General features: G+C 57.0%; 1 protein-coding gene across 2 annotated transcripts in view; it reads left to right on the top strand.

The window, feature by feature from the left end:
* LOC133359397 (basic salivary proline-rich protein 2-like) overlaps positions 1-16,844 on the top strand; it is a 248,246-nt gene that overhangs the window by 57,862 nt on the left and 173,540 nt on the right. The window lies entirely within an intron of this gene.

Below are 16,844 nucleotides of genomic sequence, written 5' to 3'. Positions count from 1 at the left end.
GGGTGTGTCCCGGAAGGCTACGGGGCGTAAGAGCCCGTGTCAGTACAGCTGAGTGGGTGTTGGTCACCCGTGTAGCTGAGTGGGTGTTAGTCACCCGTGTAGCTGAGTGGGTGTTGGTCACCCGTGTAGCTGAGTGGGTGTTAGTCACCCGTGTAGCTGAGTGGGTGTTGGTCACCCGTGTAGCTGAGTGGGTGTTAGTCACCCGTGTAGCTGAGTGGGTGTTGGTCACCCGTGTAGCTGAGTGGGTGTTGGTCACCCGTGTAGCTAAGTGGGTGTTGGTCACCCGTGTAACGAAGTTGTAGCTGAGTGGGTGTCCGTCACCCGTGTAGCTAAGTGGGTGTTGGTCACCCGTGTAACGGAGTAGGGTGTTAGTCATCCGTGTAACTACAAGTTGGTGAAAATAAAGAGTGTGCTACCCGTGAAGTCGTCTCCTGCCGAGTTACTACTTTACAACTGGCGTCAGAAGTAAACCTGTCTTCAAGGAGAATGGACACAAGGAAGACTTCTCGTTCCCACGTGCAAGACCGGGGAGACGACGACGTACCGGTGACACCACCCTCGGGAGGAGAGGACGAGGAGTTGCCGCCGATGCAGCACTTCGCGGAAATGGCCGATGCTCCGCCCGCCTCCGACACCAGCCTGCAGGACGCACACTCCCGCCTGGCGGAGTTGCTGCTCGCCGCCGCTGCGATCTTGGCGGAGATCTCCGTTCCAGCGGCCGGTGGAACGCCTGCGGGGTTGGAAGAGGCGGCGCGGCTGGAGGGTTCCCGCCATAAGGCGTTTCGCGCCAAAAGTTTGGGAGTTGGCGCCATTTTTGAGGGTCCGCCTCCGGTTGGCGGGAAACGCGGACACCACGTGGCCAGGGGTCTCCACACAGCGCAGCCCGCGTCATCGGCGAGCGCCGGAGCTCTCCATTTTGCGCCTGCAGAGGGAGCCGACATTTTCTACAACCACAGCGGCGCGCGGGAAAATCGTTCCAACGACGACGACGACGATCGAGTTCTCCAGCAACGATTGCCCGCGCTGTCGGTGTTCAAGGCGGACGGGGGCGACTGGGGAGCCTTCCAGCGAAGGTTCATCGCGCATCAAGAAATGTCGGGGTGGTCCGACACCACTGCCCTGCGCGCGCTGCCAGCGATGCTCGACGACGACGCGCTTGCGGCCTTCACGTCTGCCCCGAGGTCGTCCCGCTCAACGCTCCAGGCCGCGCTGCACCTGTTGGCCAAGGTGTTCGGGCCGCCCTCGACCTGTCGCCACCAGTTCTACGATCGGCGGAAGGTGGTTGGAGAAACAACGCTCGCCTATCGCACGGCGCTGCTCGCCCTGGCGGATTCAGCTTTTCCCCGCATGGACAAGGAGGGGAAGGACGCCATGGTGACGGAGCAGCTGCTGGCGCTGGCTCACGGATTGGGAGTTCCCATTAATACGGCGGACGAGATGGACATCTGCTCCCTGGGGATTGCCACGAGTATCCACGCTTACGAGGTCCTACAGCGGAAGCCGACGGTCGTCTGCGCATCGGTGGAGAACGGGGCACCGGCCGCCACGATCATCGGACCTCAGCCTGCTGTGCCTCGGGAGGAGGCCTTCGCTGGTTCGAGGCCGGGGGAGTGGAGAACGGGAGGTCGTTCGCCCACACGCTCCTCCCGCAAGCTGGGGCAACCGAAACCTACGACGTCCCTCGTCGTCTGCTACAACTGCGGCCTTCGGGGCCACGTCGCGTCCGGGTGCCGGGCCCCGCGTCAACGCACCGCGGGACCACGTCCGGACGACGACCAGGGACTCAAGACATCCCAACTGAACCCGGCAAGTCGCGGCACCTCACACGTTCGGTCCGCACGCACGGCACGTTCGGGTCGCCGCTTAGCGGTGGGGGGACCGTGTATGGGCGCCGGGGGTTCGGTTCGGCGAGAGGGGTCCGCGTACGGCCCGAAGGCAGTCGAGTGGTCCGAATTGGCCCACAGGATTGTGGCTGCGTCGGCCGGGTCGTCCGTGGTAACGGGGTACATTGACGGGGTTGAGGTCCGGGTGCTCGTGGACACGGGTGCGTCGGCCACTATTATTTCGGACCTTATTTATAATATTCTTCCCGTACAATATCGACCACTTCTGCCGGTGGACGTACCATTTTACGTGGCAAACGGGGGATCTTTGGGAATCATCGGCCAGATTCGGGCGAATATTTGTATTGGCGACATTAAATTGGCGGGTCCTATTTTTGTATCATCATCGTTGGCCGTTCCTTGTTTACTAGGCACGGACTTTCTGTCTAAAATGCCCATAAAAATTCTCATAGACCAGGCCTGCATTGAGCTTCCGTCGGGTCGGCGGGTTGAGTTTTTGAAGAGTCCAAATAAGATACGCACGGCTTGTGCGACGGTGCAGGCGCTGGCAACCCGGACTGTACGGGTGCCCCCGGGATCACAAATGTTGGTACCCCTTCGGTTGAGAAAACCCCTTGGGGCGGATGCGGGGGCGCAGGGAGTTCTATTGGGGCCGTCTAACAGGGCTAAAGGGGACCTCGACTTAGCGGTGGCCCAGACCATGGTGAGGGGGGACAGTGAGCCGTTCGTTGTGGTCCTGAATACGGGGTCGCGGCCGGCTGTGATTACGCAGGGAACGGTGCTCGCTCACGCCGCGCCGCTACCCGTCGAGGAACAGCTCGTTGCTCACGCCGATTCACATGTCGATACGCATCCCCAAAGTGAGGAGGGGACGGAGTGGTTGGACTCGTTGTGTGCCGGGTCCAGTACCTTGTCCAGTGTGCAGTTGGGTGCATTGAGGGGCTTGCTGCTCGAGTTCGCTGACGTGTTTAGCAGGCACAAGTACGACATTGGCTGCACAGACCTGTTGCGCCACCACATAGAGACTGGGGACGCGGCCCCTATTCGACAGAATCCCTTCCGGCTCAGTCCAGCCGAGAAGGAGCATGTGCAGTCGGCAGTAAATGACATGTTGGCGGCCGACATCATTGCGCCCTCTTCCAGTCCGTGGGGTGCTCCTATCGTCTTGGTTAAAAAACAGGATGGATCCCTGCGGTTCTGTGTTGATTTCCGCCGCCTAAACAAAATATCAATGGCCGATGCGTATCCGCTCCCCAGGATGGATGAGTCGCTGGATGCCTTGGCAGGAGCACAGTGTTTTTCGACGCTCGATTTGCTTTCGGGATTTTGGCAGTTGCCCCTCGATGACGAATCAAAACCTAAAACCGCTTTCCGGACACCGGGAGGCCTATTTGAGTTCAACCGATTGCCCATGGGTTTACATTCCGCTCCTGCCACGTTCCAGAGGCTCATGGAATTGGTTTTGTCAGGCCTTCAATGGGACACCTGTTTGATTTACCTCGATGATATCATCGTTTTCAGCCGAACTTTTGAGGAGCACCTCCAGCGACTGAGGGCAGTGTTTCTCAGGATGCGTTCCGCGAAGCTTAAATTTAAACCGGCTAAATGTTTTCTGCTTCGGGAATCGGTCAGGTATTTGGGCCATATCGTTAGCCGTTCGGGGATCTCGACGGACCCTGCTAAGACGCAATGCGTCGGCTCGTGGCCAACACCGACCTCTGTTACTGAAGTCCGCAGCTTCATAGGATTTGCCTCCTATTACCGTCGTTTTGTCAAACAGTTTGCCACCATAGCCAGGCCCCTGCACGCCTTGACGGCTAAAGGGGTGCGGTTTCACTGGGGGCCGGAGGAGGAGGCCGCGTTCTGCTCCCTTCGTGACGCCTTGGTGCAGGCTCCCCCCTTGTGTTACCCCGATTTCACGCAACCGTTTGTGCTCGACACGGATGCCAGTAACACGGGTATCGGGGGAGTGCTCTCACAGGTGGTCGGGGGGGTCGAACGGGTGGTCGCCTACGGTAGCAGGGTTCTGCCCCCCGCGGAACAACGCTACTGCGTGACACGGCGTGAATTGCTGGCGATTGTGTTTTTTATACAGCAATTCAGGCCGTATCTGTATGGCCGTCACTTTACGGTTCGCACGGACCATGCGGCTCTCCAATACGCTATGCGGGTGGCGCAGCCATCCGGCCAATTGTCCCGATGGTTGGAGGTCCTTCAGGACTACCAATTCACGACGATTTACCGCAAGGGGTTGCGCCACTCGAATGCGGATGCATTGTCACGGTTGCCGACGCGTACGGAATGCGCATGTCAGTTGGGATCGGCGCGGTGTAAACCTTCTGTCGATGTCCCCGCGGAAGTGGTGCTAGCCGCCACGGATACTACGGGGGTCGACGCCCCCACGGGGAGGGACTCGCTGTTAGCATTGCCTCTCATCGAGTGGGGCCGTCTGCAAATGGCCGACAGCTCCCTACTCGCGCTACGTCGGAAGGTTAACGTTCCCGAGGGCGGGGAAACGCGGGTCGGTTCCTGGGTGTGCAGACAGGGCCTCTTGATGAAGTGGGACTCCATGTCCCGGCGTCACATGCTTGTGGTGCCGGTTGCTGTACGGGGTAAGGTCGTCCTGGCTGCCCATGAACGACTCATGCATCTGGGGTTTCACAAAACGCTCGCCCTCATTCAGCAAGACTACTATTGGCCTGGGATGGGCAGTGACGTGGCAAATATTCTTAAGGGGTGTGTAGGGTGCGCTAAAAGAAAACCGCCACAAATAGCGGCTAATCCACCGCTTCAATCCATTCAAGTTTCGCGCACGAACGAATTGGTCGCGCTAGACATCTTGGGGCCCTTTCCCACTACACCTCGGGGAAATAAGTTCCTGCTGGTTGGCGTAGAGTACTTCACCCGCTGGCCCATGGCGTGGCCACTCGCCAACCAGTCGGCTGCGGCATTGGCGGACGCCTTTGTCCAAGGTTACGTTTTGGACAAAGGCGCCCCCGAACGCTTGCTGACGGATCAAGGGAAAAACTTTTCGAGTGTTTTGTTGCGCGAGGTGTGCAACCTGTTGGGTACAAAGAAAGTACGTACCTCCCCGTACCACCCGCAGACTGACGGTATGGTTGAACGTCTGAACAGGACGATTACGTCTATGCTGTGCCAACAGGTATGCGACGACCAGGTGGATTGGGACTTACAGGTACCGGGGGTACTAGCGGCCTATCGGATGGCACCCCATGCGGCGACGGGGTTTTCTCCATTTTTTCTGATGTATGGGCGGGAGGCTGATCCGGCCATGGACGTCCAACTGGGGATTTCACAGCCACGTGCAAATTCTAAATTGGCAGACCACATTAAGTTTAACATCGCCAAATTGGCTGAGGCGCGAGAGGCTGCGAGACTGAATTCACGCTCTCGGCAGATCGCGAACGAGCGATTGCATGAACGGAAGGTGCATACGCACAATTGGGAACCGGGCGATAAGGCCTGGCTGCATTGTCCACACGCACCGTTGGCTACGTCCCCCAAACTGTTGAGACCATGGAGGGGACCGGTGGAAATTGTGCGGGTTGCACGACCCCAGAGTATACAAATTAAATGGGGAAAACGCCGTTGGTACGTGCACCCCTCCCGACTGAAACCCTACGCGGCGCCGCGTGACCCCGGGTTGTGCCGTGACGACCGAGCGTGTGATGTGACCGTCGACTCGGGGAGGGATGTGTCGCAGGCTGATCCTCACGTGTCTCCACCTGACCCACCCCCAGGTGTCTCGGACCTGACGGCTGTTGACCGTCGGGAACCGGAACCCCGCGGCTCGCGCGGAGCCCCGATGCCTGGCCCATGCCTTCCTGAACTGCCGGCGCCGCCGGATGGCCAACTGCGTCCTGTGCCGTACGACGGTCCGGCAAGACGGACTCGGGCAAGGACGCAACACTTTTCATGAAAAAAAAAAAAAGAAATTTTTTTTTTTCTTTTTTTGTTAAAGCCCGACTTCGTTGCCGGCTTCCCCCTCTGCCGGGGTAATGTCCCGTTCAAGGGACGCTCGGACATTGGGACGCTGCATGAGTCGGAGAGAAAAGAAGAGAAAATGATTAAAGAAATTTTTTTTTATTGTTACTCTTTCCGCATACACAGTATCGTTGCCACTCGCCGGATTGTGCATGTTGTTCTTGTTGCGGGTGTGGCGGTTGCTGGGTTTTGCGGATTGCGGTGTTCATGTTGTGTTGTTAGGGTTTGTGTTATGTTACGGGGCACACATGGGAGTGAAGGGGTGTTGTATGTTTTATTAGCAGCCGGGTCGGCTGCGAGCTATGTGGTAGGGGGTGATGTAGTGGTGGTATTGACGTGCGCCGGCAGTGATGGATCACGGGGCGCGGGGTTGGGCACGCGATGTGGGCGTGGCATGGACGCGCGCGCCGGTGGTGAGGCGCGCTCACACAAGCTGGGAAAAGAGGATCGTAGCGAGTGCGCAGTGATTGGTCAGATAAGTGGGTACTCTCAGCGACGTCCGCAGGAGGGGTATAAAGGGGGACGCGCGAGAGCACTCGTGGTCAGTGTTAACCAGTTGAAGACCGAAGACGGGGTGGAGGAGGTAGGGGCCCGAGACCCCTAGTCCCGCCGTCCTTGTGGGGACCGGGGCCCTGTGTGGCTCGGAGCCGAGACTGGGGGGACCGTAGTCCGACGCCCGTGTGGGTCGGGACGGTGGTACCCAGAGCCGAGACGGGCACCCCGGCTGGGTGTGTCCCGGAAGGCTACGGGGCGTAAGAGCCCGTGTCAGTACAGCTGAGTGGGTGTTGGTCACCCGTGTAGCTGAGTGGGTGTTAGTCACCCGTGTAGCTGAGTGGGTGTTGGTCACCCGTGTAGCTGAGTGGGTGTTAGTCACCCGTGTAGCTGAGTGGGTGTTGGTCACCCGTGTAGCTGAGTGGGTGTTAGTCACCCGTGTAGCTGAGTGGGTGTTGGTCACCCGTGTAGCTGAGTGGGTGTTGGTCACCCGTGTAGCTAAGTGGGTGTTGGTCACCCGTGTAACGAAGTTGTAGCTGAGTGGGTGTCCGTCACCTGTGTAGCTAAGTGGGTGTTGGTCACCCGTGTAACGGAGTAGGGTGTTAGTCATCCGTGTAACTACAAGTTGGTGAAAATAAAGAGTGTGCTACCCGTGAAGTCGTCTCCTGCCGAGTTACTACTTTACACCTGTATGTGTAGTAACACAGCGCCGACTGCTGTACAGCAGCAGCAACTGCAGTGGACACTTAGCGCACACGCCGTTGAGCATATACACGGGTGTGCCGGCAGGGTGGAAGGGTAATAGTAGACCTCATAGGGAGGCCCCTGGAACCCTCTGGTGGGTTCGAGAAGGGAGGCGCAGCTAGGGCGGAGCCAAGCCGGGCCGAGGGGAATAAAAGCAGCGGAGAGCGAGAGCTCCGGGCTGCCGGTTCTGGGAGTGGACTTGTCTCGTCGTCGCTTTCGTCGTCGTCGCCTTCGTCACCGCCGCCTTCACCCAATCATTGCGCGGCCGGACAGTAGTTTGCTGTCTCGGTCGACATCATCGGTGCAACATCGACAGGGTCGTGTCTGGGCCGGGCCGTACGGCAGTGTGCTCGTAAGAGAAGAGGCACACACACACCTTGAGGGAGAAGAAGAGAGCTACGACACTGCATATGTATTTTTAACTTCTTTTGCACCGCACGTAGCCAACCATACAAGTCGAACTGCTGTTCGTGAGTAGTACCTATGAAGGCTGGCATGGCACACGGGGAGGTGGGTGGCCAGCACCAAGTCCAGCCGCCGTTGTCTCCCCAGTGCTGATGTTGAATACACACCAGGCAAGGTACTCTTTTGAGGCTGAGTCGACCTTGGGGAGGCCCAAGAATGGTTCAGATAACCGTCACTGGCGTTGGTGGTGGCTCTGAGCGGGGATCAAACTTGGATCTCTGTCAGGTTCCTAGAGCGGTGTGGTGCTAACCAATGCACCACCGCTCCCTAATATCACCATTCAACATACATATGTAGTGACATAAGAAGGGAGGGGCTGCTGTAGGCTCTGGGTTCCCAGGTGGGTCCAGATGCGTAAGCCTCTGGGCGCCAGGCGCTGGGTTCCCAGGGGGTCCAGACGCTTAAGCCTTTTTGGCGCCGCCAACGGGGGGGGCTGTGTGTGCTCTGTGGGATGTCTGGTGGCGCACACGGCCCCACCCCTCGTTAGACCAGGCATAAAAGGAGAGCTCCCTGGACGATCAGGGCCCAGTTGTAACTCAAGACCCAAGACCCACGACCAGCCATCTGAAGACCCTGGGATGCTGTGAGAGCCAGCACTGGGACTCTGGAACTCCCGACTCTACGACCTTGTGAGGGCGAGTTCCGGAGCGTAGCCAGAGTAGAGTATCTAGGCTGTGTAGCTAGGCTGTGTACCTAGGCTGTAACAGAGTATCAGGACTGTTGGAGAGTTGGAGTACTGTTGGAGTGTTGTATTGTAATAAAGAAGTACATCTACAAGTGTCTCCGGAACCCGTTACATTTGGCGTCAGAGGTGGCAATGGAGACAAGAAGTAAGCCACGTACCTTCAGTCCTGACGGCGATGTTGAGGAGCAAGCGGCGACGGGGCAGCCAACTCGGGCCGACAACGACGCCGCACCGCCGGCTGAGCAGTCGTCCACCACACCTGCCGATCCTCCTCCAGCGTCGGAAGCAGCAATGGAGGAAACGCTGCTTCGCCTCACCGAGCTGCTCCACGCCACCGTCTCCATCCTGGACGATATGCGTCGCTCACAGGCGGAGGCAGTAGGGAGAGAGGCGGCGCAGCGACCGCGCCATTCCGCCGGCTCCAACACAAAGACATCCGGGTGTGTCGTCACTTCTGCGGGGGGAGCAGTGGCCGCTGGGAGCGACGTCAATTCCGGGCCCAGCGTGGGCCAACCCGATGACGTCGCGTCATCAGCGCTGCGTCCCTCACCGCCGGGTGACAGCGCTGCGAACGCGAAGCCAGCTTCAGCCGGGTTGCCAGGCAACGAAAGCTTGGCTCACGTCCAGCAACGCCTGCCGGAACTCAAGGCATTTTCTTCAGAGGGGGGTGAGTGGGCAGCGTTCGAACGCCGGTTCGTCTCTCTTATAGAGACGTCCGGCTGGTCGGAGTATGAAGCGCTCCAGGGCCTCCCGGCCATGCTCGACGACGACTCCCTCGCAGCACTCCTTGCGGTGCCACGGGCGAAACGTGCCACGCTCACGGATGCCCTTCATCAGATGCGGCTGATTTATGGACCCCCATCCGAAGCACGTCACCGCTTCGATGCGAGGAGGAAGAAGGCCTCCGAGTCGGCGATGGGGTACCACAGCGCGCTGCTGGCCATGGCGAAGGTTGCCTACCCTCGCATGGATGAAGACGCTGTGGAGTCACTCGTGCTGCAGAAGCTCATGAGCTTGGCCCGCCAGCTTCGAGTTGCCATGCCGACAGCCGCCGACGACGACGACTTCACGTCGCTACGTGCTGCCAGGTGCATCCAAGCACACCTACATTGCGATGAGGACCCGACCATCGCCGCCTGTGCAGGCCCACCTGATGCACAAGCCTATGACGTGCATTCGGGGCCTCATCAGGCCTTCGTAGCAACAGAAAATCGCGGATCGTCCAACTGGCGATCCCAGCGAGATCACCACCAGCGGGACCGGCCAATCTCGCGCCAGGACGGGGCGTCCATCGTCTGCCACAACTGTGGCCTTCGGGGCCATGTGGCGTCCGGCTGCCGGGTCCCCCGACGCCGGACTTCAGGACCTCCGGCGCCTCGGCCACCACCGTATCCTCGGCATACCCAGGCGAGTCACGACACCTCGCACTCTCGGCCCCCACTTACAACAAGCACGCACCCTCACACCACACAGGGGGGTCATGCTTCGGAGGAGGGGGATTCGGGCCCATCATTGAACAACCGGCCACTCGGACCGGGTCAATGGTCCGAGTTGGCCCATAGGGTTGTTGCCGCTGCGGCAGGGTCCTCTGCCGTAGTGGGTTCCATCGAGGGCGTTGATGTTCGTATGTTGATCGATACGGGTGCGTCGGCGACCATCATTTCAGACATAATTTATAACATTCTGCCCGATACATGCCGTCCCTTGCAGCCAGTTGATGTGCCATGCTATGCCGCAAATGGGGGTTCGTTGGGCATCACCGAACAGATCAATGCTCAGATCCGCATTGCTGACGTCCAATTAGTTGGGCCCATTTTGGTCTCATCAACCCTCGCCGTTCCGTGCCTCCTCGGAACAGATTTCTTGGGGAAGATGCCCATTAAAATTCTCATTAACAAAGGGTGTATTGAGCTCCCCTCCGGCCGACGCATGGCCTTCCTACCCACACCCACTCGGTTGCACTCCGCATCTACGACGGTGCAGGCGTTGGCGGCGTGCACAATTCACATTCCTCCCGGCTCTCAGATGTTAGTTTCCCTCCGGTTTCGTAAACCCCTTGATTACGACGCGTTCATGGGGGGTGCTGTGATCGGGCCTTCGCGTTCAGCTGAGCGGGTGTCGGACCTCGTGTGTGCACAAACGCTCGTGCGAAGTGACCACGACCCCTTTATCCAGGTCCTTAATGCGGGATTGGAAACGGCCGTTATCTGTCAGGGAATGGTGCTTGCTCACGCGACGCCAGCCCCGCCAGAAGATGTGATCGTGGGTCACATAGGGGGCGAGTTCTCTTCCGTTGCCAAGCCAGGTCCTGACACAGGATGGCTCGACGCGCTTTGCTCCACTTCTGCCGATTTGTCACCATTACAGCATGCTAAATTACGCACGCTGCTGAGCGATTTCGCCGACGTTTTCAGTCAAAGCAAATTCGACATTGGCTGCACTAAATTGCTAAGCCACCACATCGACACGGGTGATGCCGCTCCAATTCATCAAAACCCATTCCGGTTGAGCCCGGCCGAAAAGGAACATGTACGGGTGGCCGTCAACAATATGTTGGCGGCCGATGTCATTGCGCCATCAAATAGCCCATGGGGGGCGCCGATCGTTCTTGTTAAGAAGCACGACGGGAGCCTCCGCTTTTGTGTTGACTTCAGGAAACTTAATAAGATTTCTGTGGCCGACGCCTATCCGCTTCCCAGGATGGACGAGTCGCTCGATGCCTTAGCAGGTGCGCACTACTTCTCCACCTTGGATCTCCTCTCGGGGTTTTGGCAGCTACCCCTTGATGACGCATCCAAACCAAAGACGGCCTTTCGCACGCCGCAGGGACTGTTCCAATTCAACAGACTTCCCATGGGTCTTCACTCGGTCCCGGCGACGTTCCAGCGCCTGATGGAGCTGGTCCTCGCTGGGCTCCAGTGGGATTCTTGCCTAATCTACCTCGACGATGTAATCGTGTTCAGCAAAACTTTTGATGAACACCTCACACGATTGAAGGCAGTTTTCCTTAAAATGCGAGCGGCTAACCTCAAATTCAAACCGCAAAAGTGCCACCTCATGAGGGATTCGGTTCGTTATTTGGGCCATATTGTCAGCCGCTCGGGAATTGCCACGGACCCCGAAAAGACAAATTGCGTGCGCTCATGGCCAACTCCTACCTCTGTTGGGGAGGTGCGGAGTTTTATCGGCTTCGCCTCATATTATCGACGATTTGTTGCGGGATTCGCATCCATCGCGAAGCCCCTCCACGCATTAACGGCCAAAGGGGTCAAATTCCATTGGGGAGAGTTAGAACAGGCATCTTTCAATGCCGTCCGAAAAGCACTGGTCGATGCTCCTACCCTGTCTTATCCAGATTTTACCACTCCGTTCATTCTGGATACAGACGCCAGCAACACCGGAATTGGAGGGGTGCTGTCGCAAATTGTCAATGGAGTGGAGCGCGTCGTCGCCTATGGCAGCAGGGTGCTGTCGCCCGCGGAGCAACGTTACTGCGTGACGCGCCGCGAATTGCTTGCTATCGTTTTTTTCATAAAGCAGTACAGGCCATACGTGTATGGCAGGCATTTCACAGTACGCTCCGACCACGCGGAGCTACAAAACGCCTTGCGAGTGGACCAACCATCTGGACAGCTCTCGCGTTGGCTCGAGATCCTCCAGGACTTTGCGTTCACTGTCATTTACCGCAAGGGGATTCAACACGGGAACGCCGACGGGTTGTCACGACTGCCGAACAATGGGCACTGTGCTTGTTTTTTGGGTGCGGGGCGTTGTAGGCAGCCTGACGGGGTACCGCCCCCATCCCTTGCGGCCGCGGCCGGGGATGGGGTCGGGGACCACGGGGCTCCCTCGACGCAAGTTCCGCAGGACGCATTGCTGGGCCTCGGGTTGGACGACTGGGGACGTCTTCAGATGGAAGACGTCTCCCTCCTCAAATTGAGACGCCGCGCTAGGGATGCCGAGGGTCACAGGGGGCAGGGGGGCCCCGTATCATATGTCATCCGGGAAGGCGTCCTCATGCATTGGGATGGGGGGTCCCAATCCCACACATTGGTGGTGCCCACCTCCCTGCGGGGGCGACTTGTGTGGGAAACCCACAGTCGCCTCTTGCACTTGGGTGTTCAGAAAACACTAGCTAAAATCCAATTGGAATTTTTCTGGCCGGGCATGGCAAACGATGTGGCTGACCTTGTGCAAGGTTGCACAGAATGTGCACGGCGGAAACCACCTGCTAGGTCGTCCTGCCCGCCGCTCCAATCCATTAAAGTTTCCCGGGTCAATGAGATCGTCGCATTGGATATTTTGGGTCCGTTTCCCGCTACTCCTCGGGGTAGTAAGTACCTTTTGGTTGGGGTCGAATATTTTACCCGATGGGCCATGGCCTGGCCACTCCCCAACCAGTCTGCAGCAGCCATTACGGAGGCCTTTTTCCAGGGCTACGTCCTGGACAAGGGTGCTCCCGAACGCCTGCTGACCGACCAAGGGAAAAATTTCTCTTCCACGCTGTTGCGGGATGTGTGCAACCTGCTAGGGACACACAAAATTCGCACCTCGCCATATCACCCCCAGACTGACGGTATGGTCGAGCGATTACATAGGACACTTACCTCCATGCTAAGCCACCAGGTGTCTGAGTCACAGACTGATTGGGATCTCCACATACCTGGTGTCTTGGCCGCCTATAGAATGGCGCCCCATGCTGCCACGGGGTACTCGCCATTCTATCTTATGTATGGTAGGGAGGTTTGCCCCCCAATCGACGTACAATTGCACATTAAACAGCCCGCACCTAAGGCTAAGATTGCCGACCACATCCGTGCTAATGTGCGTCGTCTCGTGGATGCCCGTGAGGCTGCTCAAAATAACTCAGAAGCCCGTCAGCTTGCCAATGAGCGGTTGCGGAATCTCCGCACATCCCGCCACGTTTGGGTGGAAGGGGACCGCGCCTGGCTCCACTGCCCGCAGGTACCATTGGCTACTTCCTCAAAACTGCTTAAGCCTTGGAGAGGCCCGGTTGTTATTATTCACGTTCTCCGCCCGCAGTGTGTCAGGATCCAGCATGGCAAGCGACGTTGGTTCGTGCACCCGTCACGTCTAAACCCTTACATTCAACCCTACACACCTCCTTCACTTCTCCGGGGCCGAGAGCGCGACATGTCTGACGAGCCGCGCCGCGATGATGCTGCTTCTAACTCTCGGGCAGGTCCCGCTGTCCCGCCCTCAGGTGCCTTGGGAATGAAATCCGCCACGGCCGACCAAGCGGGAACAAGCTTGCCCGCGGGATCAGCGACCCAGGACACAAGCGCAACAGCGGGTCGTCGGTCCCCTCCCGCCTCCGTCGCGACCGATGGACCTGCCACTTGGACTCGCTCAAAACTCAAACGATTTTCATGACCCCCGCCCACGAACTCTCGTCCCAACGCGACGCCACTCACCTTGCCATCATGTATAGTGGGCGATTGGGGCGTGCGTTCATCCTGCATATATGTGTTTATACAGTGTTGTTCTGCATCGGTGACCACAGGAGGGGGAGAGGCGCTTTCTTCTCATTTTTTTTCTTGATTGTCACACACTCATTCTGATGGTTAACAAATAATTTCTTGTACAATTGTATTTTTTTTTTGACAGCCGGGTCGGCCGGAGGCTACGTAGAGGGGGGTAATGTAGTGACATAAGAAGGGAGGGGCTGCTGTAGGCTCTGGGTTCCCAGGTGGGTCCAGACGCGTAAGCCTCTGGGCGCCAGGCGCTGGGTTCCCAGGGGGTCCAGACGCTTAAGCCTTTTTGGCGCCGCCAACGGGGGGGGCTGTGTGTGCTCTGTGGGATGTCTGGTGGCGCACACGGCCCCACCCCTCGTTAGACCAGGCATAAAAGGAGAGCTCCCTGGACGATCAGGGCCCAGTTGTAACTCAAGACCCAAGACCCACGACCAGCCATCTGAAGACCCTGGGATGCTGTGAGAGCCAGTGCTGGGACTCTGGAACTCCCGACTCTACGACCTTGTAAGGGCGAGTTCCGGAGCGTAGCCAGAGTAGAGTATCTAGGCTGTGTAGCTAGGCTGTGTACCTAGGCTGTAACAGAGTATCAGGACTGTTGGAGAGTTGGAGTACTGTTGGAGTGTTGTATTGTAATAAAGAAGTACATCTACAAGTGTCTCCGGAACCCGTTACACATACATTACCATTGCAAACATCTATCATCAGGGGGTAGCGGTTCAACCAGCAGTGGATAAATCATTGTGGTCACAGAGGCACTCACCTGTTAAATCGCCGGCCTCAGCTGCAGGAGTCATTGCTGCACAGATGGCCGAAGCCTCCTGGCACATATGGTACTTGCAGTCTGCATTCAACCAGACCAGAGAGCGAATCGCAGAGGGGATCACAGAGCAGATCACAGAATGGATCACGAAGCAAATCACTGCGGGGATCACAGAGTGGGTCAGTGAGTGGATCACAGACTGACACACCAAGTACGGACGGATCTACGCAGTTCTATAAATGGCGAGGGCCACCGTTTCCCACGGACATGTTTCCATCGACGGGGGATCTCGCACCGCGGTGGCTCCTACGTGAAACGCACGAGCGGCCGTGGACACGGCCACCTCGCTGTGACGTGGCTACTGCGTGCAATGAGAGGGAGTTGTGTTGCCCTGGTTGTTGCATTCTACTATATCATCAACATCGATAACCCTTCAAACGTAATTTATAACGAGGTAATAAACCGTGCAAATCGGCGCATAAATCCTCGCTAGTGGAGCATTGGCGGATGATGACATCATCTCTAGCAACTTCTGTCATGGTGCCCGCCTCGCTCCTCAGTACAACACGGTATGTTAAGGATCTGCGAGCTCCTCCTCACGCTGGGATCCACCCTGGTTGAACCCAGGATGGATCGTGGGCAGCAGGGCCCAGCCTGAGTTATCTCAAACCGGCGCAGATGTTCCTCCTCCTCATTCAGAGGACTCCACGTTTCACAGGCATAGAGACACACAGACTCACATACAGGAAACACACACAGACAACAACCTCCATTCGCTAATAAGTTTCAGTGACGTCACCACAACACTTGTGCCTGGCTATGTGCACTTCTAGGCCATGTTTAGTGGCAAAGGTTCACTGGCAGGAGGTTCAGGACAAATCCAGGTGCCATGGGTTGACGTTTGCCATGCTAGGTGCAGGGGGAGGTCACGGGACAGACCTAGGTACCAAGGGTTGATTGACTGAGATGGCTGGCAGATGCACCAGCTGTGCCCCATACTGTGCTAACTTTCTGCATTTTATCTGCCCGACTATCAGCTCGTTGTTGTGAGCGTCGTTCCTCCGCCCTTGTTGATCACAAGCCTTCTCCATAGAGGCCGATCTTGACACTGCTGGTACTGGTCATCGGCAAGTCCACTCAGCTCCACATCAGTACATCTCTTCTGTAGCTGGTGGCACCCATTTAGCCTCCTCTATCTGGTCAACCAAAAGCTGTTTGGGGATGCGGTGGTTTAGCATGCAGGCTCCATGACCAAGCCAATGCAGCCTTGCCAGCTGCAGGAGCTCATTGATGGGACTGTGTCAATATTTTTCAAGGATATGTGAGCGCGTCACACAATCCAGCCTGGTTAACCCAGGATGGATCGTAGGCAGGCCAGCCTGAATGTTTTAAACTGGTGCAGATTTTTTGCAAGCATAGTGAATGGAGGGCATAACTGTGGCCAAAAAGACCCATACAGCGTTACGAAGCCGATGAAAAGATAATGCCGTCTTGATTAATATGGAGTGAGATCTCTGCTGCCAAATCAGAGCTGGACATAAGCACACTGCCCAGGCATGGGAACATCTCCACTATCTGCCCAACTGTCCTATCATTCATGGGGAGTTGAGGGAGGTGAGCATTTGATGACATAATATACCCATGCAGGTGCTTTATTTTTGTGGGGCTGATGGTAAGATCCTCTTTCTTAGTAGCAAGCTCCAGGTTCAGCAGCAGCACCTCCAACTCCTCCTCTGAGTTAGCAACAATAACCAAATGATCAGCATACATCAAGTGGCTGATCAAGAGGGAGGCATCCCTTGATCTATACCATATATAAATTCCACTTGTACAGCCACGGAAATCTTCTTGAATTACGTTCTAGAAAAACAATATTAAATATTGTAGGAACTATGGGTCATCTCTTTCGCACCCCAAGGTGACTGGGAATGGCTTTACTTAGGCCTGGTCGCCATAAAAAAGGTCCTCCATGATTGTGATGAGAGAGTTAGGAACCCCGCAAGTACGAAGAACAAACCCGAGCCCTGGTCTACTGATGGTATCATAGGCCTTGACCAGGTCAAGAAAGCAGAGATGTACATCCTGTTGGAATTCCTCTACACCTCAGCTGTAGCAGATGAACAGAGAATATGGCATCCATTCAGGACCGCCCTGGCCTGAATCCACATTGGGATTCTGCTACCCTCATCTCAGCGTGCCTGGCAAGGTGGTGTTGAATAATACTTGCCAGGACCTTTCCCGTCCTCACACTGAGGAGGAAAGAGATGTCCCTGTAGTTGTTACAATCTGTGTGGTCCCCCTTCTGAAAGAGGAGGACCACCAGGGCATCCAGTGATCTAGGCTTTTGTGATAAT

This window comes from Lethenteron reissneri, chromosome 65 (assembly GCF_015708825.2).
Source record: "Lethenteron reissneri isolate LAM-NWPU_2019-01 chromosome 65, ASM1570882v1, whole genome shotgun sequence".
NCBI classification, from domain to species: Eukaryota; Metazoa; Chordata; class Hyperoartia; order Petromyzontiformes; family Petromyzontidae; genus Lethenteron; species Lethenteron reissneri.
Note: the sequence above shows the minus strand (reverse complement) of the source record. Positions and strands in the feature narration are given on the sequence as shown.